This window comes from Coenobita brevimanus, chromosome 67, assembly GCF_032717465.1.
Source record: "Coenobita brevimanus isolate Jiangsu-jjx chromosome 67, ASM3271746v2, whole genome shotgun sequence".
Lineage (NCBI taxonomy): Eukaryota > Metazoa > Arthropoda > Malacostraca > Decapoda > Coenobitidae > Coenobita > Coenobita brevimanus.
Window position 1 is genome coordinate 24816463 of NC_137020.1, and position 22638 is coordinate 24839100.

At 43.0% G+C, this 22638-nt stretch overlaps 1 protein-coding gene and 1 pseudogene across 1 annotated transcript in view; one reads left to right on the forward strand and one right to left on the reverse strand.

Moving 5' to 3' along the window:
- Window positions 1–22638, reverse strand: part of LOC145405462 (irregular chiasm C-roughest protein-like) — a 185318-nt gene that overhangs the window by 74762 nt on the left and 87918 nt on the right. The window lies entirely within an intron of this gene.
- Window positions 5650–5762, forward strand: LOC145405638 (5S ribosomal RNA; annotated as a pseudogene).

The window sequence follows — 22638 nt, forward strand, 5'->3', positions numbered from 1 at the left end:
CCTGTACGTGAAAAGTAGGATAGGTTGGGTAAGTTCGGCAAGGTTAGGTTAGGTTAAGTAAGGTCGGATATGTTAGGTTTGGTAAGGTCTAAGTCAGGGTAGGTAACGTAAGGTCAACTTGGTTAGGTTTGGTAAGATCTAAGTCAGTGTAGGTAAGGTAAGGTCGACTAGGTTAGGTTTGGTAAGGTCTACTAAGTTAGGGTAGGTAAGGTAAGGTCGACTAGGTTAGGTAAGTTAAGTTCGAGTAGGTTAGGTTTGTTTAGATTAGGTTAGGTTAGATTCGACTACGTAAAATAATTAAAACCAACTAAAGTAATTTCAGGTTGACATGACTTTAACGTTGATGCGATATCTGCCGGACCTAGAAAATGGAGAATCCCCTCTTTCTCTGCTTTCTAAATACTGGAGAGAGAGAGAGAGACCTAAACTGAAGAGAATTGATATGGGCGAGTGGAGATTGACTAGAAGGGTATGTAAGAGTGGGAGGAGGAGGAGAGGGAGGCCGAGAACCTATGTGGAAGGGGATGGTGGTATTTATGGAAGGGTTTTGTTTTATGCTAGGAGGGGTTGTTGCTGAGTAAGGACATAATTGCCTGATAGTACTTTCCATCAGGGCCACCCCTCTGTCTGCTGTGATGGGTAATGGGTAGCTGGATGGATGTATATTTCTCTCTCTCTCTCTCTCTCTCTCTCTCTCTCTCTCTCTCTCTCTCTCTCTCTCTCTCTCTCTCTCTCTCTCTCATTTGCCCATGTAGACAGTGTAATTATCTATTCATTTATTAGTTTACCGTGTGTACACTTTTTAAATTCCGGTATGTATTAATAATTTTTGCATTTCTTTTTATCTGTATCTATCCGTGTGTGTATCTACTAGTATCTGTCTTTCTCACTATGTGTGTGGGTGTATCGTGTGTAGGCTGTGTAGACGTCTTGATGCATATATCCTTGTATCTAGAAATATATAACAATCTACGGTAATATTTTAGCAGCTTCAATGTCTGCCTATCTTGATATATGTTTGTATTTATTATTTTGTCTTTCCTTCAGCTTATACCTGTGACTATATAACAGTTATCAACGGTGTCTGCGTAAATATATATATGCTGTATGTGTGGATGTACCGTATGTTTGTGCTGTAACGTGGATTAAAGTTGAATGAAAGTGTCGAGCTGGACCGCACTACCTTTCGTGTTCAGAGTGCATTATTCAAGTCAGTTGGGTCAGTTATTCAGTCCATCCATCTGTCGGTTTACATGTATATGCTTTTATAGCTTACCGGTACCCTGGCTAATCAAATTCCTAAATCTGTCGGTATCTGTAAGTCCAAACCTGACGTATTTGTTGTGATTTTTGTTTCTGTATCGATTAACCCATAAGTTTGTGTGTCCGTTAATAGGACTTTTTTTTTTTTTTTGGGGGGGGGGTAGGGGGTTGTGGGTCCTTTCGTCCCATTTATCGTTTAGCCAGTATCTCTTTATCTGTCCCACCATGAGTACCGGTATATATAACCCTAAATGTAAATCATCTTTGGAACCTTATCTCAGCGGTCCATTATTTCCGGATCATCCCTATAACTAACGGTACCATTAGCTGTTATCTATATCTGTATCAGGCCATATTAGATTCACTGCAGGATCGAACTGTATCCTTGGTAGGAGAGTGCCTACCAAGGGAAGGGTGGCAGTAGAACGAGTGAAGTACCGTATGTGAAGATCGAAGTGTTATGGCTGTATTTACGGAAAGGGTGACAGTAGGGCGAGTGAAGTATGTGAAAGTCGAAGTGTTATGGCTGTATTTATGGGAAGGGTGATAGCAGGACGAGTGAAGTACGTGAAAATCGAAGTGTTATGGCTGTATTTGTGGAAAGGGTGATAGTTGGACGAGTGAAGTATGTGAAAATCGAGGTGTTATGGCTGTATTTACGGAAAGGGTGACTGTAGGACGAGTGAAGTACCGGTACGTGAAAATCGAAGTGTTATGGCTGTATTTGTGTGTGTGTTAGACTGTACCGACGTCATTAACGAAACAAGTTCTTTCCTACTGCCGAGATGAGTTTCTGTGAGCTTGATGAAATTGTCAACCTTGAGCTGAAATAAATGTTGGATTTTATTCTGGCCCGGAACAGTTAACGTGATACTGTTGAACATTTTTGTGCTCTAGGTTTTTCTTGATCGTATTACAGTCCTGTGACGCTAGCCGTAATAAAATGCAACGTAGGCTCTAGTACGAATTCTTAAATCGATCCACTGAGAGAGGGGGGTGTGAGTTGGGAGCAGGGCAGTGAAATGGCGGGGGACAGGGCGACGTGGAGGCGATTTGTTTGTGGCCACCCCGAACGGGATTGAGGCGTCTGGCAATAGATAGATAGATCCATTGCCTTACGGTAAACACCAAGACAGTGGACAGTGACTTGAAACTTAGTGATGTTATCTTCAGAATCCAACAGACTTTTCACAGTATTGCCTAAGAGTTTCGTAATTCTTCGACCAAAAAGTAGAGCGATATTCCTAGCCGCAGGTGTACTTTGCAGCCAAGGAATTACGAAGAGAGGGAGTGCGGTACCAAGATTCCTACCTTTTGAAATCATTATTGTCTAGTTCAGTATCACCCTGCCAGTACGTCTGCCACTCTCTCGTATCTCTTGTATAAAAAGTTGTAAAAAATCAATTTTGTTATGTATATTATGTCTGGCTTCGACTTAATACATCCCACAAGTCGCAAAATCTCTGAGGCTGAAGAAAAATTAACACGAATAAAATACTTAACGATGTATTCGTAGGAAAGATGATAAAAAAAAAAAAAGTCCATATCAAGAAGTATTGATGGCGAGATTATTAATCCTTACGTCAGGATTGACGAGTCGCTGTCTTTATCGCATAACAACACATTCACATCAATTCTACTGTGTATAAATGGCCCAGTAAAAAATATCATTCTGCAGTGTTTCTAGTTATTTTTTTTTTTTTAGTATACATAACCCATTTAAGCTACAGTGCTTCTCCTGAGCTAAAGAAACTCGTCTAGAGATAGCACGAGTAAAAAAGGACATTATAGGAAAGTAGTGAATTAAAACACGTATTATCAAACACTTTTTATTTCGAGATGAGTATTGCCCAGCTGGATCACCTATCAAATTATTACTATGCATGTGACTTTACGGTGTGGACAAATTCAAACCAGGTGTATATTTGTGTATAAAATCAGCAGTATATACTTATCCCTCTGCTGTGTTCTTGTACTCTGCAGTGTTCTTGTGCTATGTTTTCAGTCGACTGGTTAAGTGGAGAGAAAATTAGTTTGAGGAGAGTTACGGCCTAAACACAACTCACTCTCGAAGTTTGTTTGGGATGCTCAGGCTGTCGCTGTTCCATAATTTGGGAAGATAACGTAGGTAGGAACAGACGAGCCTGTATTGTGCACGTAATTTTTTGACGTTTCTGTGTGTGTGGGGGGGGGGGGATTTGTGTAACTTCATTTGCTCCTGACATTCAGAGCCATTAGAGTTGCATGGTGTCGGTGGTGGTGATGGAGGGGAGTTACAAAACTGTGGACGTTTAGAAGTCGGTCATTCTTTTGTACCGTTGCATTACTTTCGCTATTTTGTCATTGACCTTTCTCCGAGTAGTGTGTGTGTGTGTGTGTGTGTGTGTGTGTGTATGTGTGTGTGTGTGTGTGTGTGTGTGTGCGTGAATTGTTCGTTTCCCCGCAGACTGAATTCACATACAGAGGAGGTATATCTGTTCAGCTTATAGACCCGCGTATTACGAAAGATTCTAAGCCATTCAAATAGACTTCATGATGAGACTGTTTATGCATGAATATATCACTAGAGAGAAGTAAACGCCCCGAAATAATAGTGTGTATAGGCCTAATGCAGTAAGGAAACGCGTCCAGTGCAATAAGGCGAGGCATTTGGTCTTCAATAGAGTTCTAGGCTTAAACATATGGAACAAATTGCCCTGCGACTGCTATGATATACCGACCTAATCTTTATTTCCTTTGCCGCCTCCTGCCTTCCTTCCTTTCCTTCCTTTCTCTCCTCATCCCTGTCTTCCTTTCCTCTTCCATTTTTTCCCGCCTCATCCTTGTCTTCCTTTCCTTTTCTTTCGTTTCTCCCCTCCTCGTTTTCTTCCTTTCCCTTTCTTTCCTTTCCCGCCTCATCCCTGTCTTCCTTTTCTTTCCCTTCTCCCCTCCTTTCCTTCCTTTCCTTTTCTTTCCCTTCTCCCCTCCTTTCCTTCCTTTCCTTTTCATTCCTTTCTCCCCTCCTCCGTTCCTTCCTTTCCTTTTCTCTCCATTTTCGCCTCCTCCCTTTCTTCGTTTCCTTTCCTTTCTCCCCTCCTCCCTTTCCTCCTTTCCTTTATCCCCTTTTCTGCCTTTTTTCCTTTTCCATCCTTTTTTCCTATTCCATCCTTTTTTCCCCTCCTCTCTTTCCTATTCTTTCTTTTCTGCCCTCCTCCCATTCTTCCACTCCTTTTCTTTCCTTTCTCCCCATCTCCCTTCCGTCCTTCCTTTTCGTTGCTTTCCTTTCTCCCCTCCTCCCTTCCATCCTTTATTCTCCCTAGTCCATGTACCTTCCCTTCCCTTTTTTTTTAATTATTTTTCCTTAATATTCCTCCATATTTACATTTTATTCTTTATTCTGTCTCGTTTCCCTGTCCTACCTATTTCATCGTTGTTTCTCCATTTTTTTTTTTCATTCCTGTACATCCTTCTTTCTTACCTGTTTCTTCCGTTTTTTCCTCTTTTCCTACCACTCATCCCTTCCTTCCATTGCCATACAACAGCTCTCATCTTTCCTCTTTTCCCTCTTCCATCTCCATTTTTTTTTCTCATCTCATCTCCTTTTCCATTTTCTCTCCATTCGCGTCCTACCTTTTCTTCCTCTCCTCAATCATTTTATATTCTCCTCATTCTCTCCAGGCCTCATCAGCAGGTGTATAAACAGCGTGCTCCGTCCTCTTCCTCCTCCTCTTTGTCTTTATCCATTTTTTTTTCCATTTTTTTTTTTCCACCCATATCTCCATAGCTACACTTTTCTCTGTCGAAACCTCACCACCACCACCACTGCTAAAAATCATGCCTCCTCCTCCTCCTCCTCCTCCTCCTCCTCCTCCTCCTCCTCCTCCTCCTCCCCTCTCATCCATCTCGCTTCCCTCTTTCTCTTTCCCTTCCGTCTCCATACAGTCTCCTTTTTGTCTCCCTACTTCACGAATACTACTACGGTACCGGTAAATCAGGTAGGTCATTCTCTCTCTCTCTCTCTCTCTCTCTCTCTCTCTCTCTCTCTCTCTCTCGTCTGTTCCCCCCATCTCTCCTTGCATCTTTTTCTCCCCTCGATTTTTTTTTTCCCCGCCTGTCTCCATAGTCTCATCTTTGTCCGTACGTCACCAACACTGCTATCAATTCCTCCTCCTCCTCCTCCTCCTCCTCCTCCTGTTCATTGCACATCCACACTGTGCAGCCCCCTTTTATCTAAGACACCCGTCATATATATTTCAATCTCCCCAATGCAAAGAAAGCAATATAAGCACAGATTAGGATCTGCACAGATAACCCTGAGTTAATGGTCACTACTCTCACTTTCGACCTGTGATGGGCTGTGGATCACTGAGGGTCCCTGTTAGTCAGGTGACCACCACCGGGATTTTTTTTAATGCCACGTTGAGTACACCGCTTCCCGTCCTATCAGCGAAGTTAAGCAACGTTGGGTCTGGTTAGTACTTGGATGGGTGACCGCCTGGGAACACCAGATGCTGTTGGCATCCCTACGTGTCAAGTGGGGTTGGTGGAGGATTAGTGCCCCTCCCTGTAAAACAATTAACTCTAAGCCCTTGACCACCCCGTTTGGGATACATGGCGTCTGGCAATGGATGGATGGATGGACCAGGGGTCACTGCTTCAGGATGAAACTTGTGTACTTGTCCCACATGGGAGAGTTCCTTGTCTCAGTGGAATGAACGGAGTTAGGGCCTGATTGACTGCTGCCTACCTCAAAAGCGCCAGGCAAGGCTGCCGCACCACCCCTAAACATCCACACTGTGCAATGTGTAGATTCCACGTTATTTCCACAGACTTCCCTTAAACTCAATGTACCGATTTATAATGTCATGCCGTAACTATTAGATGATTTGATTACTTTCTCTTTCAGGTTACTCTATCGGGTAGCTTATAGACAAAGTATTATAGAATGTGACTTTTCCTTTCCAGTTTTTCCTATGAAAATTCCATGTCATTTTTTCCTTGCTGCATGGTGTTTTTTCTCACTTTTTCCTGGAGGGTTTGGTGGTGGGGGGAGCCTTCTTGCTTTACTATCCTTATCCTTCAGCATGTAGAGTTAGATCTTGTAGTCATAGTTTTCTCTGTAACAAGCAGCCTCGAAAGGACCATAAGGTCTGTTGCTGTTTGCTTTCCTGTGTAATCCTATGTAATCCTCCTCCTCCTCATCATCATCACTTAGTTATAGAACATCATTTTCTTCTGTCGCTGTCTCCTTGCGTATTTTCTTTGGCCCCTCCTTCTTAGAAAAGTTGTGCCTCTGCTTTTTTTCCTGTTCCTTCTTTCTTACTTTCCTTTTTTCATTTTTCTCCATACCATCTCTTCTTTCCGTCTTTCTTTCCATCCTATTCCCTCCCTTCTGTTTCTCTGCTCCCATTCTCCCTTCCTTTAAAACCCCTTCCTTTATTATTACTCCCTCTCTCCCTCCCTCTTCTTCCTCTCTTGCTCCTCTCTTCCTATATTCCTTCCCCTTCTCCTGTCTCCTCCTTACGCATCAAATCCTTCTTCCACCCTCTTATTTTTGAAAACTTATTTGTCGTTCCAGAAGACGAATTTATTGCTTTGGAGGGGAAGGGGAGACCGAGGGGGAGATGAAAGGTTGAGCTGGTGAGATATGAGAGAGGGGGACGTGTGTTGGAGGAAGGGCACCCAAATGGTAGATGACAGGGCGACATGGAGGCGATTTGTTTGTAGCCACCCCTTATGGGATTAAGGCTTCTGTCTATTGATAGGTTGATGGATGGATATTTGGATATTTTTTTTATTTGTTTTTCCTTCCTCTGTTTTGTTATTTAAAAAAAAAAAAGATATGTTTAGAAGTTTTGGTAATGCAGTCTTTATTTATCGTCCACAGAGCCTATCGTTATATAATGAAAAATAGCCCCGCTGGTACCATTATGACCAGCCTTGTTTCAATATGGACGGTTCTGTGTTAGCGCCCAAGCACGGCAAGGAAGAAGTGTGGGCACGTGATTATGTTGATGCGCCGGAGTACTGGTGGACCACAGGGAAGGGGCTGTCTAACTCTAAAACAAATTCATCTCTCTCTCTCTCTCTCTCTCTCTCTCTCTCTCTCTCTCTCTCTCTCTCATCAGCTCCTTAAATAGCCACTTCCCCTCCCTATTTCGCCATAAAACACCTTCCCTTGCCTTTTTTTTTTTTATCTTTTTTCTTTTCTTGTCCCATACTTCTTACCTCCTCCCTTGCTTCTCTCTCTCTCTCTCTCTCTCTCTCTCTCTCTCTCTCTCTCTCTCTCTCTCTCTCTCTCTCTCTCTCTCTCTCTCTCTCTCTCTCTCTCTCTCTCTCTCTCTCTCTCTCTCTCTATCATTTCCCCTGCTCCTCTCCGTCTTTCAATATTTTTCCTTTCTTTTTCTGCTTCGCTGAATACCTACAATCTTACGTTCCCTCCCTTCTTCACCATAAATCACTTTCCTTCCCATGTCTTTTCCACCCTGCCCGTCACCTTCTCTCCCTCCCTCCCTCCTCTCCCTTCCTCCCTCCTCCTCTCCCTCACTCCTCCTCTCCCTTCCTCCCTCCTCCTCTCCCTTCCTCCCTCCTCCTCTCCCTCACTCCTCCTCTCCCTTCCTCCCTCCTCCTCTCCCTCTTTTTCTTTTGCTACTCTCCCTTACTGGGCTTTTGTTTCATTCTTTACCACTTCGTTAACTCCACAATCTCCACGCTCCCTCCGCCCTTCGCCATAAAAACACCTGCCATCCCTTGTCTTTTCCTCCCTGTCTCCTCCCTTCTCTCCCTCTTCCCTGTCTCCCTCCTTCTTTCCCTCCTCCCTGTCTCCCTTCGTCTTTCCCTCCTCCCTATCCCCGTCCATCTTTCCCTCCTCTCTATTTCCCTCCTTCATTCCCTCCTCCCTGTCTCCCTCCGTCTTTCCCTCCTCCCTGTCTCCCTCCGTCTTTCCCTCCTCCCTGTCTCCCTCCGTCTTTCCCTCCTCCCTGTCTCCCTCCTTCTTTCTCTTCTCCGTATCTCCCTCCTTCTTTCCCTCCTCCCTGTCTCCCTTCGTCTTTCCCTCCTCCCTGTCTCCCTTCGTCTTTCCCTCCTCCCTATCCCCTCCGTCTTTCCCGCCTCCCTATCCCCTCCGTCTTTCCCGCCTCCCTGTCTCCCTCCTTTCCTTCCTCGCTGTATCCCTCCTCACTATTTCCCTCTTTCTTTCCCTCCTCCCTATTCCATCTCCCCCTCCTCCCTGTCTCCCTATTCCATCTCCCCCTCCTCCCTGTCTCCCTCCTTCTTTCCCTCCTGCCTATATCCCTCCGTCTTTCTCTCCTCCCTATCCCCCTCCGTCTTTCCCTCCTCCCTGTCTCCCTCCTCCCTGTCTCCCTCCTCCCTGTCTCCCTCCGTCTTTCCCTCCTCCCTGTCTCCCTCCGTCTTTCCCTCCTCCCTATCCCCCTCCTTTTTATCCTCCTCCCTATTTCCATTCTCCCTGTCTTCCTCCCTCTTTCTCTCCTCCTTATCCCCCTCCTTTTTTCCCTCCTCCCTATCTCCCTCCGTCTTTTCCTCCTCCCTATCTCCCTCCATCTCCCCCTCCAGCCTATATCCCTCCGTCTTTCCCTCCCCCCAGTCCCCCTTCTTCTTTCCCTCTTCCCCATCTTCCTCCGTCATTCCCTTCTCCATATCTCCCTCTGTCTTTCCCTCCTCCCTATCTCCCTCCTTCCTGTTCCCTCCAACCTGTCTCCCTCCTTTCCCTCCTTCCTGTCTCCCTCCTCCCTCCATCCACTACCTCAGCCTAATCAATTTCTCAGCAATCACGGCAAAGTAATCCCCTTCCCTCCACCCCACCGCGCTGCCTGTAAGACCAAACTCGCTAGAATTAGCAATTTTCCGCTAACTTCCGCTGGGGCCCCGAGTTAGCGAGTTTCCCTTCAGTGTCGAGCAGAAAGCGCTAAGTTGTGGCCAGGTAGCGGATGGGGACGAATTTCTCCTTTTTTACTTGATGTTTTTGTTTTCACGTTCAATTTCCATTGTATGACGTGCCGTGTTCGTCTACTGTATTTTTTTTTTCTCTCTTTTTTTACATTTAGCTATTCCTTTATGGGTTGCTGTTTTGGATTTCATTTTCGATAAAACATAGGGTGCATATACAGGAAGTACATAGTTTAAAAGTAGAGAAAATCAAACAGCGGATATAAAAGGGAAATAATGAAAAAAAAAATGAAAGTAAAAAAGCGAACTAACCAAAGCAAAAACAGTCTTTTTCCTCTCTATATTTACCTCACTTTGTCGCGTATTTTGTCACATTTTTTACTCATTATATTTGTCTATGTTTATCGATTGTACTTTGAGGCTGTGATTATGGGAAGTTGTCTAGGCTGTTTCCTTGAGTATTATTTATTATTGAGAGTGATTGAACGGCAGAGACAGATTGTTATTATGAGTTCCTGTTTCTCTTTTTTTTTCTTTTTTTAGCCGTGACTGAGGCTTTGTGTGTGTGTGTGTATTATTTGATTTAAAAGTGTTGGGACGGTGTTAGGTTTAATCGTATGTTTTTTTCCCCTACATTTTTCTAGCATGAAAAGTTTCTACATATAGCACATTTGTAAATATTTTTGTGGTTTAACTGATTGGAAAGTGACATGGTGGGTATTTATATCCTTTTTTTCTCTCCAAGTCCCTGTTTTTCCGTTCCTACCATATGTTGTGTGCATTTTCAGTCAAATATGGGTGGAGTTTTTTTTTCCTTCTAAGATTTTTGTTGATTCTGTAATTGAAGATTTTCATTCGATGGCGTCTTTTGTCCTTCACACTTACCACTTCATTCAGGTTTTTTTTTTTTTTTTTTTTTTTTACGAGGTGTTTTATTGTTTTCATTAACTCTCTCACTGCCATATGTAGTGTTTTCAGATTAATAAAATCGTCTGGTAGCAGCAAGAAATATATAAGTTGTGTCCTTGGGCTTTATGGGAGCTACTGTCTGTTTATCTTCATATTCTTTGAAACACCTGTCAGGTTTGTGCCATTCCTCCATTTCTTCACTAATTTCTTCATACTCGGAATAGTTGTTCCCTGGGGAAGCATCCTCCAAATTCGTTTTTCATTTGTTGAATCCTATTTTATGAGGTTGAAGGTCAAACTATGCCGACACATATTGGGAATCTGTGTTCGTGTATGTTCATTTTTTAATATGGGAGTTTCCATTAGTCTTGCCCTTTCCATCCTACATTCACTTGGGCAGATTGCTAGTACTTATTTTTTAATCATGCTAATTCCAAACGACTCAGGGAAATTTTAGGAAACTCGAAATGGTGTTAAAAATAACCCTTTAACTTACGATAAAACCATACGGTATGTAATTTTTTCCTGATTCAGACGAAATTATTTATCTTTGGGGAAACCTGGCCATGGAGGAATTGGAAACTGTCTCTTATAAACTTCTCATATGATAAATCTCGAAAAACATACAGAAATTCGTCAGATGTCAGTAAGAATTAAACGGAAAATGTGTCATCAGTGTGAAGGGATAAAAACCGGAAGTGTTACTAAATCTTCCCTGGTAGAAATTTTGGCGGTTTCACTTTTTGGTGGGTAATATTTTTGGCGGCTTTACTTTTTAGCGGATAATATTTGACGGGTTAATGCTTTGGCGACGGCGTTAGGGGGAAGGGTGTTTTGGTGTGGATGAAAAGTTGGCGATTGAATTTTACGATCGAATTTGTCTGATATAAAGTTGAATATTTTCAGTCAAGCATATTTGGCGGTTACGGGGAGACGGGGCTTTGAAATATATATGTGACTCGATATATAAACACACACATGGCTCTCGTTTTTCAGGGTAAGTTAATTTGGCATGGAAAAACAATTTGCGTGTTTTTTAAGCCCCGCGAAATTGTGTGCGAGAAGAATGTGAAAGTTTTAGTGGTGGAATATTTTGGTGGGAACGGAAGATCATTTTTAAAAATATTTTTCTCTGTTTTTCGTACTTTGTGAATAGGGAACGACGTGGGAGTGATATGAGGGGAAGAGAGGGGAGGGGAGGGGAAGAGGAGGAAGAGAAAGAGGGGTGATAGGAAGGGAAGGGGAAGATAGGAGGAAGCGAGAGAAAGGAGGGAAGCGATGGGGAGAGATAGATAGATAGGGAGAGAGAGAGAGAGAGGGGGGGGGAAAGGGAAGAAACTTAGGAAGAAGGAGCTGGACGACATGAAGGAGGAGGAGAAGAGAGGGAGTGAGATAAAGAACCAGGAAGAACGGAGGGCAAGGATGTGAAGGGAAAGGGGAGATTGGGAGAAGAGGGAGGGTAAAGGATGGCATAAGGGAGGGGACGAGTGTAGAGGGAGGAAAGGAAGGGAAGGAGAAGGGAAGGGAGTGAGGGAAAGGGAGGAGGAGGAGGGGAAGGAAGGGAGAGGGAGGAGGAGGATAGGGTGTGTGTGAGGGGGGGGGGCAAGCCAGGAGGGTAGGTGTGTGAAATAATATTCGATGTGAAGGAAATTAGGCCATAGATAATATTAGCGTTTTTCAGTGTATCGTACTAAAGAACAATTTTTACTTTCATATAAAGTTAGCGTTTTGACATGAATGAAAAATGTGGGTGGACTGGGAGAGCTGGGAGAGGGGAGAAAGGGGGAGGAGAGAGAGACAGGAAGGGTTGCAGGAGAGGAATGAAGTAAAAAAAGAAAGAAAGAAAAAGAAAACTAGAGGGGCATTCAGTGGAGCGCATCTCTCCGACAAGGGCAACGTAGTTTCCAAACCAATCTTCATAATGGGTTAGGTTTTCTCATCACTGATTAGGATTTCGCAAAAAATGTTTTCTGGATCCAGAATCTGTGATACGATCCGGATCAGTCCCAGAAGTTAAGATTGTTCCCTGGGACATGGGATATCTGCCCACTTAATTTGGTCCAAACTTCTCCTTTAGTTTTTGAGTAAACCAGCTAACAGACAAACAAACAAGCAAGCAAACAGGGGTGAAAATATACTCTCCTTGTCGTTGAGGATTAGGGAAACCAGGAAGGGGAAATACGGAGAAATGGAAATGAAAATAGTTTACATTTTTAGTCCTAACTGCTGACGATTTTGTTCAGAAAGATCCTGTACGTTATTAAAAGGTTGAAAACAATCTTTATAGCCCTTTTTCATTTACGTGGGTTATCTGTATATATTATTATTTTACTTATACCTGAGCATATAATAAAGCCAGAGCAATGAAAAAATTATCCACTTCACATGATTACGCACTTTTTTTTTTTTTTTTTTACCTTCAGGCGATTTTATTTAGCTTAAGGAGATTATCAGATCTCAGGTGATCTTGATATAACCATGATTAACCTCACCATAAGTAGTCTGTAAGTTGAATAAATCGCCTGGTAATAGCCGGAATGGGAATTTCACCCTTTCCCTACGATGATGTCTTTTTTTCTTTTTCTTTTTTTTAACTATCGCCAGGCTATCATATTCAACTAAAAAAAAAAATATTATAGTCCATTTACCTCATCTTGGTCCAGATTTTCGTCCTATTCTTTTCACCCTAACTTGGTCCAGATTTTCGTCCTTTTCCTTTCACCTTAACTTGGTCCAGATTTTCGTCCTTTTCCTTTCACCTTAACTTGGTCCAGATTTTTTCCCTTTTGCTGCTTATTTCATGCAGTTGAGTAGCAGAATAAGACAGTGCTACGGCCCTACATCCTTTCCACAGCACTTCTCCGTGACTAGCATTATATTCTTGTGCTAAATTATTGTAATAACTTTGTTTTCAAGATAGATTGCAGTTTTAGGCCGAGTTAGAGTAAAAAGGGTATAGTAGCGATTGGACTAATGAAGGCCCGGTCAGTTGGTCGCGCCTTATTGATTTCCGTAGGAGCTCTGTCTGACCTCTTCTAAGGGTTTTAGTGGCTTTATGCATTTCTATCGATTTTTTTTCCCAATATATATAAAATTTTCAGTATCATTTTCAGTTTTCATTTTGTGTTTTTTTCCGCATCGGTTTTGATGTTTCGTTACCATGGTTATAATTAGCTCGTTAATCACGTGTTTTATTTAGCTAATTACTCACGTGTCTTATTTAGCTCATTAATAACGTGTTTTATTTAGCTCATTAATAATTTTAGCTCGTTAATCACATTTTCTTTAGCTGATTAATCATATGTTCTATTTCCCTCATTAATCACTTGCTTTATTTAGCCCGTTAACCACATCACTTTTTTCCCCCTGATTCTTTATTTATCTGTTTGTGTTATTTCGGGCTTAATACACTCGTCTAGTTCATAAAGAAAAAAATAGACAAGATGATGTATTAGTAAAGTGGATAGAAGGATGGTGAGAAGAGAAAGATAGGCTTGTGAAATGATTGAAGGTGGTTGATGAGCAGAGATAATGAATGGTGTATAGAGTATATGGTGATAAAAATAGGGGAAAAGGTAGTGAAAGGGGAAATGCAGGAATAGCGAGAACTGTAATAGGTTAAGAAATAGGAGAGAGTTATAGGGAAGTGAAATGCTTGAAATGGGGGAGTCTTGGGGAGGATTGGAGTGGTAGATTGGGTGAAGGGGAGTGGGAGAAGATTGGGAGAATGAGAGGAGTAGGCGGAAAAGTGGGTAAGTGTACTGAATGTGGGGATGGGGAGGAGGTGGGGGGAGGGAGGGGGTTGGTTATTTTAGGGCGAGTCCATTATGGTGTGGCACCGGGGAGGGAGGGGAAGTGTTTTTCTCGTGGTAATTTATGGGTTATGGAAGTGGGAGGGTCCATTGTGGTGTGGGGGAGGACGCGATGGTCAGTTTGAAGATGTTTTTGAAGATGATGATGGAGATGGAGAGGAGGAGGAGGAGAAAGAGAGGAGACACCCAAGGAGAAAGGCTGGAGGAGGAGGGAAGGAGGGAAACTAAGAGTAGGAAATGACTGGAGAGAGAGAGAGAGAGAGAGAGAGAGCACATTGCCACATGCACTTTTTTTTTTTTTAAAGGATTTCTGAGTACATGCAAATACTGTACTGGCTGTCCGTAAAAGATGTTACTATTTCACCTGGTGCAGAAGAGGGACACCATAACGAGGTAGTATGAGAGAGAGAGAGAGAGAGAGAGAGAGAGAGAGAGAGAGAGAGAGAGAGAAAAAAAATTCATTGTATTTATTTCCAGTTTTTCACCATCTGTCTTACAACAGACTTAACAAGAGAAAGAAAAAAGTCATCGTATTTATCTCTAGTTTTCTTAATCTTAGGGAAGACGCTTTAGAAGGATTATATATAACCTTCATTAACCATTCCTTGTTAGTGGTCCTTCTCAAGATGAATAAGATCGTCTTTCTGCGTGAAGACTAACACTGGAATCCGCCCTCTTACTGAAAGGGTTAGTAGCTTCACATGGATAGGATGACAGCATATGTGTTTCGTTCTTGTTGCGGCCAGACGTGTTTGTTTTGAGTAGGAGAGATCCCAGTACTGAAGGGTTTATTTATTTGTATTTGTTTATCTTATATTTTTCGGAACGCACTAACTATACAGGGTCTAATTCTTTCTAGCTGATGAATGTCCTGTATCTCTTCCTACCCAATTTATTTCTTCATGTGACACGTTAACATTCCCTTCCTTATACCTCATCCTAACCAGTTTATTTCAAGTGACGCGTTAACATTGCCTTCCTCATACCTATTCCTAACCCGTTTTTTTATTCATGTGCCACGCTAACATTCATTTCCTTGTACCTCTTCGTTCATTTTACACGTTAACCTTCCCTTCCATATTTCACGTCTTTACTGTACCTCCTCCCAACCAGTTTATTTCTTCATTTTGCTCGTTAACATTCCTTTCCTTATGACACTTCCTTATACCTCTTAATAGCTAGTTTCTTTGTTTTGCACGTTAATATTCCCTTCCTTCTGGCGCTTCTTTAATCCCCCTTACTAACCAGTTTATTTCCTCATGTGGCACGGTAACATTTCCTTTTATGTTGTTTTTACAATCTGGGTAAGAGAAGGTGTGGGTTTGTTAGTGAGTCCGGAAGTACAGCAGTGTGTGATTGAATGGAAGGAGGTGTCATCGAGACTGATGTGGGTGAAAGCGAAATTTGAACGTGAGTTGTGGGTGTTTGTGAGTGCATATGGGCCTGGTAGTGAAAGGGATGAAGAAGAGAGGGAGTCTTTCTGGAATGATGTTGATGAGTGTCTGCAGAGTTTTGGAGCGAATGTGAATGTGGTAATGATAGGTGATCTGAATGCTAGAGTGGGAAATGTAGCAGTTGAAGGTGTAGTTGGTATGCATGGTGTGCCTGGAAGAAATGAAAATGGGGAGCGAATGATAACGATGTGTGTTGAGCGAGAGATGGTGATTGTAAATACGCTGTTTGAGAAGAAAGATATTCATAAGTATACATGGGTGAGACAGGAGGGTGGAAGGGTTGTTGATAGAGCCTTGATGGACTATGTGGTTGTGTCTAGGAATGTAATAGGAAGATTGTTGGATGTGAGAGTTCTGAGAGGGGAGGGTGGAGTGTGTCTGACCACTACCTGGTGGAGGGAAAGTTAAGAGTAGGTAAGAGATGGGTGAGAGCTAGGAGAGTTAGGTGTGGCAGGGAGGTTTTGAAAGTGAGTGAGTTGGATAAAAGAGAGAAAAAGATAGAGTATTAGGAGAAATTGAAAGATGAGTGGAACGCAGTGAAAGATCGGGAAAATGGCAGTGTGGAGGAGGAATGGCAGTTATTTAAGAGTGGGCATGCAGAAGAGGTGTGTGGTGTGAGACGTGTGGGTGGTGGTGTAAGAAAAGGAAGTGAATGGTGGTGCGAGGAAGTAAGTATGGCTGTGGCTGAGAAGAGACGTGCATATGAAGTGTGGCTGCAGAGGAAGGATGAGATGTCATATGAGAGGTATAAGGAAAAGAGGAATATGGCGAGAAGGGCTGTGCGTGATGCTAAAGTGGCAGCAGATGAGAGGTGGGGTAGGCGGCTGACAGAGAATTTTCAACAGAATAAGGAAATGTTTTGGAAGGAGGTGAAAAGGGTGCGAAAGGGAGAGTCTGGGAAGGAAGAACGAGTAAAAGCAGAGGAAGGAAGGATGTTAATTGAGATGGATGCAGTAAGGAAGAGATGGGCAGAGTATTTTGAAAGATTGTTAAATGTAGAGGAGGAAAGGGTGGCTGAGCTTGTGGCGGATGGAAGGGTGCAAGGAATAAATGTGTTGGGAGAGTTGAATGATTCTTTGATCACGAAGGAGGAAGTGCAGAAGGCAGTAAAGGAGATGAAAACAGGGAAAGCTGCAGGTATGGATGGGTGTGCTGTGGAATGCCTGAAGGGTGGTGGAGTGACTATTATTGACTGGTTAGTAAGATTGTTGAATGTGTGCTTTGTGAAAGGTATGGTGCCAGTTGACTGGGCAAGTGCTTGTGTGGTCCCGTTGTATAAAGGCAAGGGTGATAAGTATGAATGTACTAGCTTTAGGGGTATAAGTCTGTTGAGTGTTGTAGGTAAGGTGTATGGTAGAGTGTTAATTATGAGAGTTAGAGAGGGTACAGAGGGAGTGATTGGTGATGAGCAGTGTGGCTTTAGGAGAGGGAGGGGATGCGTGGATCAGGTGTTTGCGGTGAGACAAGTGTGTGAAAAGTATTTAGCGAAAGGCAAGGATATGTTTTGGGCATTTATGGATTTAGAGAAAGCGTATGATAGAATTGATAGAGAGGCTTTGTGGACTGTTTTAAGATTGTATGGACTTGATGGTAGGTTATTAAAAGGGGTGAAAAGTTTTTATGTAAATAGTAGAGCGTGTGTAAGAGTGGGAAATGCTGTGAGTGATTGGTTTCCTGTGAGAGTGGGGCTGCGACAGGGATGTGTGATGTCGCCTTGGTTGTTTAATATTTACATGAATGGTGTTGTAAGGGAGGTGAGTGCAAGAGTTTTAGGTGGAGGTCTGAGTCTGGTGAATGTTGATGGTGGAGAGTGGAATCTGAAGCAGCTGCTGTTTGCAGATGATACTGCACTGGTGGCTGATTCAGAGGAGAGATTGAGACAGTTGGTAGAGGAGTTTGGAAGGGTGTGTGAAAGGAGGAATTTGAAAGTAAATGAGAATAAGAGTAAAGTGATGAAGTGTACGAAGTTGGTGGATGGTAGGGGGATGAATATAGTTTTGAATGGCGAGTTGCTTGAGGAGGTAGAGTGTTTTAAATATCTAGGGTCACATGTTGCTGTGGATGGAAGAATAGATGCAGAAGTGAAGTTTAGAATAAATGCAGTAAGAAAGGTGCTGGGAGGAATGAAAAAAGTGTTTAGATGTCGTTCGCTTAGAATGGATGTAAAGAGAAGGCTGTATGGGGGTGTTGTGGTACCGACTGCATTGTATGGGGCTGAAACATGGAATATGGGTGTAGCAGAGAGGAAAAGTTTGAATGTAATGGAGATGAGGTATCTGAGGAGTATGTGTGGAGTGACGCTTATGGATCGAGTGCGGAATGATGAAGTGCGAAGGAGAACTGGAGTTGTTCGGGAGATGGCTGGTAGAGTTGAGCAGAGGGTGTTGCGATGGTTTGGGCATATGGAGAGAATGGATAATGAGCGATTGGTGAAAAAGATAACTAGATCTGATGTGAGAGGTGTAAGGCTGAGAGGAAGACCACGAATAGGATGGATGGACAGTGTGAAGAGAGCGCTGGATGCGAGAGGGATGTCTGTTGAGCAAGGAAGAGTGGCTGTGCATGACAGAAATGGGTGGAGAGAAATTGTGAATAAGTGATGACGCAGCCCTGAGGGGATATTCTCCCGCATTTGGTCTGATCAGCTATTTCAGGTCAGGTGCGGGTAAGGGGATGAGTCTGTTATGATGTGGCAGGGGTAAACCAGCTCTGCTGTCGGGCCCTTCTGCGGATGTACTGATTGCATTGCGCAGTTGACCCTTGTGCGGTGTGGTGCGGTGAGGATCTGTCCGGTCTCCCCTTTGGGGCTAAGATGCGAATGAATGTGTTTGAATGGATGAGTAAATGGGGAGTGTGTCGTCCTGTCTCGGCTACCTCCCTTTCCTTGGGGGAAGCAGCCTAGGTATATAGATAGAATAGAACAGTGTCAATATTTTAAAGGTAAGAGTATCATAGAAGGAAATATTAATCCCTTTATTGCAGTAATCATAGTTAACTTTATATTCATCAACCCCAGACGATTTTACTGACTGGAGAGAAACAGTGTACATTTAAAATGTTGGGGGGGGGGGAATCATTCCACCTCTTTCACTGCGGTGTTACGACTTTGGTATAATATTCTATAACTTGTGACGATCATATACATAAAAAAAAAAAAAATCAGTCAAAATTTAGCCCCATCAGTCCGAGCATTTTTTTTTTTTTTTTTTTTTGCTATCCATACTTTTTAAATCTGCCAAGGGAGAGTTTATGTATTACCTTCATTATCCACGTAACCATTAAAGATCAGTTTTAACGTTGAACGAAATAGTACGATTGTGTCTTAAAGTGAAAAATATCATGTGATTTAAGGGCCATGTGCTGAGGATGAATAAAAGAGTAACAGGAAGAGCGTAAGTAAGTTAGGTGATGGGGGAAAGTAGGAGGAGGAGACCAAAGATGAGATGGAGGAATGAAGTGGAGATAGTCGTATATATGAGAGAGGGGTGTGTGAAGTGGAGGGAGGGCATCCAAATGACAGAGGACAGGGCGACGTGAGGCGATATGTTTGTTCCCACCTCTTACTGATTAAGGCATCCGACAATAGATAGTTAGATAGATAACTGGAGGTGTTATATGCAAAGTATATCGCGAAGACGTGCTAAAGAATAAAGTCCACGAATAAGGCCCAAGTTACGAAACAGAAACAAAGATCAGATCCAGAAGTTTAGATTAACAGTTTGAAATGAAAGAACACTATCATGGATTCAAGTGACTTTAGCAATATCACGCTGGGTCGGGATTCACATATACACCAACACGATCAGTACGGTGCTCTGTCGTTGATGAGATTTGTTTTTATAGGATGAACGAAAGAGATGGCCAGTGCTGTGTTCAATTTCCTGCGTTCTTCCTTCGGGAAAAAAAAAAAAAAAAAAAAGCTAATTGATGGGAAAATGATCGAAAGATTGCCTGTGAATCCACGTCCTAGACGGCAGCCTTCCGCAACATTCCTCCGAGAACATCATGGCTAATCTTTATAACAGCCCCCGTCGTCTGCATCTTCAGATGTTGTCAAGACATCGACACTGGAAGGACGTTGGCATTGTTGTGAAACAGACTTGCAGGTGAAGAAATCCGTGGTTTTGTGATATTGGAACAAAGACCTACTACGGACGTCCACTGCGTGCTTTCTTTTTCGCTAATTATACCATGCATTACATTTCTGCAGTTTGTGACGAAAGAAAATCGAAAAATTAGTTTAGCGTTATATTCTAAGGTTTTTCTGCTTTAATATTGAGCTGATCTCCATTGCTGTACATTTGTATTGTAGACAAGAGAAAAGAAACAAGCAGAAAAGCCCTAGGTCGATGTGGGACCATATGGTGATACACAAGAGTGAAGGATCTTGCGTGTGAAAATTCAGATGGTGCTGAAGTGGACAATTAAAGCCCCGTTTGGAGGAAAGGGTCGTAATTTTCTCACAGGTAACGTTTTGCTGACCTCAAGGCTTCATGAGACACTGAAAAAGCTCTCAGGTGGCCGAAACGGTACCTCTAAAAAACTAAAAGCCTTTACCTTTAGTTGGTGCTGTAATTAACCAGTTTGATAGGCATACTAGCTCTGATATCTAAAGTCACGTAGGGTACGGGGCGTGGCTAGACTGAGACGATTTGTGTGAATGTCCTTAAGGCGTGACCGCTTAACCAGGCCACCCTTAAAGATGCTCTCGCATCAATAGAAGACAATTTCCTTCCTACCCACCTCCGAAATTAATGGAGCTATCGTTATAACCTTCGCTGAGAGAGGTGTATATGCTGAGAAAAATCGACTGTCGGTGGCAATAAGAAAGTGGAAAAGACGTGATCATAGTGAAGTGGTTAAAGTACCGGTAGTAGAAAAAGAAATAGGGAGAAAACGCAAATGAAATATGTGTATGGAGGGGGTGACCAAGGGGAGGGTGTGGAGAGAACGAGGGTAGGGGGCAGAGGTTATGGGAGGGGAAGGGGGGAGGGGATGAAAAGAAAAGAGAGATTCCATTACTTGGCTAGACGAGGAAGGTTAGGAAATCTCGAGGGTGGAGAGGTATTATGTGGTGGTGGAGGAGGGAGGGAGGGAGGTGTGAGAGGGGGGTGAGGGAGGTATGGAAGGGAGGGAGGGAAGAATGTTTGAGGGAGGTTGGAAGGGGAAGCTGAAAAGGAGGGAGGGAAGGAGGTCTGAACGGTAGGACGGGTAGGAAGAGCAGAGAGGGAAGGAGAGAGAGAGGGAAGTTTGGAAGGGTAGGGAAGGAAGGAGGAATGGAGAGAGGTCTGAAAGGTAAGAAGGACGGGCATTCTGAGAGGGAGGGAGGGAGGTTTGAGGGATGGATATAAATCTGAGATGGAGGGTAAGATACTGAGAGGGATTTCTGAAAGAGAGGGGAAGGAACGAGTGAGAGTGAGGGAGGGGAATTTGAAAGAGTGGGTGGTAGGGAGGAAGGGAGTGAGGGATGGGAATTCCGAAATGGGGTACAGGGAGGGAGATCAGATAGGGGGAAGAAGGGAGGGAGGGAGGGAGGGAAGGAAAATCAGAAAAGGGAAGGAGGGAGGTCTGAAAATTGGGAAGAGAGAGAGAGAAAGAGAGAGAGAGACTGGTACAGATTACGAGAGATGAAGTTAGCAAAATGGAAAAAGAGAAGAAAAAACAGTAGGAAGGGAAGAGAAACAGGTGAGAGGACAAATTAACGAACAAAAAGAGAGAGAAGGGAGAAAAGAGAGAGAAGAAAGGGAAGGGGAGCGTGGGGAGAATGATGTTATGATGAATATGAAGGATGTGGCTGGGGAGGGTAAACGCGAAGGATATTAGGGCAGAATGAGGGGGAGAGATGAGAAATAGATGAGATGGCAGAGAGAGAGAGAGAGAGAGAGAGAGAGAGAATATGTAGATGAAAATGTGGGAAGAAACAAGAGAGAGAGAGAATATGACGGTGAAATGATGGAAGGAAGAGAGAGAGAGAGAGAGAGAGAGAGAGAGAGAGAGAGAGAGAGAGAGAGAGAGAGAGAGAGGGGTACCTTAAAGTGAAGCGTAAAATTCTTTGATTAATCTGGAAAAAGTTTGGAAGAAGACTTGACCGAAATTTAATGAACCAATAAACGAATAAAATAGAAAATAAAATAAAAAGCCAAATGAAATAATATAATGAATTCAGAGGCAATTTGATCGAAAGGGAGAGGCGATCAAGAGACCAATTAATAGACAAATAAGATCATAGAATAAGCAATTAACCGGAGTGATTAGGAATGTAAATGGTGACGTGGGGAATATGAAAGAGGAATTGAGAGAGAGAGGGAGTGAGATCAAGGGGAAGAGGAAGAGAGGGATATTGAAAGGGGAAATAGCGGAGGGGAGTGGCAGTGAGAGAGAGAGAGAGAGAGAGAGAGCCGGAGGTGTGGCTGTGAGGTGAGGGAAGAGGAGGAGGAAGAGAAGGAAGGAAGATGAGGAGGAGGAAGAAGAGAAGGAAGAGGAGGAAGAAGAGGAGAAGAAAAATGATGATGATGATATAGTGTGAAGAACATATGTAGCTAAAATAGAAGAGGGAACACTTGATTAATTCTTTTCAGCTTGATCAATTTATTATGTTTATTTCTTGCTCTTTCACACGATGTTACTTCGCGTGGGCGAGGCAACAGGTAATGAAGAAGTACACAGGAGTATATTGGTAGTACAGGTAACAGAAATGCATTATTCATTAACCTGTACGCCATCAAGTAAAAGAAGAAGAAAAAAAAGATTGAAGTAAGGGTGAGTGAGGAAACGTGAAGAAAACTGTACATCACAGGGAAAGCAGTAGGGCGAAAAAAGTTGGGAGAGAGTGAAGCATAGAAGAAAAAAATAGGATAGCAAAAGAAAAAAGGATTAAGGTGGATATGAGAGAGTGAGAGAATGGAGGAGGAGAGGTCAGCAGAGGAGGGAAGGAGGGGAGGAAAGAAAAAAAATGAAAATGATAGGAGGGAGATGGCAGAAAATGAATACTGGGGAATAAAATATAAGTAAGAGGGGAGAGGATGGAAGTAGAGAGAGGGAGTGGAGGAGAAAGAGTGCAAGAGTAGTAGTATAAATGAGTACAAGGGAAAACAAAAGAGTACAAAGGAATGCAAATAATATCAGACCCCATTTGCTTTTTCGATTTCGTTTCTTAGAGGAAAATCTGAAATAAACATCTCTTCTCTGAGGCGAAGACAAGGATAGCAAAGCAGAAAGGCTGTGAAAAGATGAGAGGAGGGAGGAAAGTTTAGAGAGTGTGAAAAGGATAATAAAAACTGGGGAAAATAGAGAAAAAAAAACGACAAAAGACAGAG